The sequence below is a fragment of the Solanum stenotomum genome, chromosome 5 (genome assembly GCF_019186545.1).
Source record: "Solanum stenotomum isolate F172 chromosome 5, ASM1918654v1, whole genome shotgun sequence".
In the NCBI taxonomy this organism is placed as follows: Eukaryota; Viridiplantae; Streptophyta; class Magnoliopsida; order Solanales; family Solanaceae; genus Solanum; species Solanum stenotomum.
Genome location: NC_064286.1, coordinates 49,213,217 through 49,213,986, shown reverse-complemented (window position 1 = coordinate 49,213,986; position 770 = coordinate 49,213,217).

Sequence of the window (770 nt, the reverse complement as noted above, 5' to 3'; positions counted from 1 at the left end):
ATTTCATACAATTCTTATTCACGCATTTCTTACCTATTTCATGCCAAAAGTTATCAATTATTCATATCAGGATCATGCCACTAGAATACCAAAATAATTTCAACTTAGAAATATTAATTGTCACTTCTTTAATAAACAGTATACCAAATTCATTACAATATAATGCAAAAAAAAAATCCAATCAAACCAAAAATCGTACCAAAACATTATCGATTGTCATACATGCTTGGTAGTATAAGTATACAAATTCCAAAGAAAAAATTATCTATTTTTTTAACCAAAAATATACACACACAAAAAATGCGTCAGACAAATAATGAACAAATTCAATGTTCATACCAAAATATAACATTATACATTTTTAAAAAATGTCATAATTCAAATTATTATACACAACAAAAAATCTGAAATCAGTATACAAATTTCATATAATTATTATGCACATTTTTCATACCTATTTCATGTCAAAATTATACCTGTTTCATGACATAAGTCGTCACTTTTTCATAGCAGAATCATGCCACTATAATATCAAAATAATACCACTTTTAACTATTAATTGTCATTTATTAGACAAATAGTATACGAAATTCATTCAAATATAATTTTAAAATCATACCAACATGGTATAACCAATATACCAAATTCAAATAAATTTTATGTAATTTTTTAACCAGAAACATACAAAAAAAATGAATGTTCAAACAAAAATCTATACCAATTTCAAACAAATTTTATGTAATTTCAAAAGTGAATATTCATACCAAAAA